The sequence below is a fragment of the Rhinoderma darwinii genome, chromosome 2, assembly GCF_050947455.1.
Source record: "Rhinoderma darwinii isolate aRhiDar2 chromosome 2, aRhiDar2.hap1, whole genome shotgun sequence".
Lineage (NCBI taxonomy): Eukaryota > Metazoa > Chordata > Amphibia > Anura > Rhinodermatidae > Rhinoderma > Rhinoderma darwinii.
Window position 1 is genome coordinate 478175624 of NC_134688.1, and position 445 is coordinate 478176068.

The window sequence follows — 445 nt, forward strand, 5'->3', positions numbered from 1 at the left end:
TCACATTCACTGACAGCAAGTAAGAGATAGTCAAGGAAGCAAACACAGCATGTTCCTGAGGGATCTTTTCACTTAACCTTTGAGTTCCCATGATCCTTTGTGCCCGGATATAGCTTTTCCACATCAGAGGATTGTAGAGTGCCTGGTGTACATCTCCCAGAATGCACCGCAGCAGAACACGCAGTGTACAGAGGAAGCTCAGACAGAAGGTTCTCGCATCTCCAGAAGAAATCTAGAGAATTGTAAACGCAGCTCTGGATGCGACTAGAGTATTAAACAGGCAGTAACTCGAGCTCAAAGCAAAGGATTTACAGACATTCAACATTCTAGGAATACGTAACTGCTCAAGCTCTGGGCACACCGAGTCCAGCAAGTGTAGTAGGTGGGAGCCTCCGTTTCAGCCGCCTGAGCAGACCCTATGACAACACTGCACGACACAGAACCG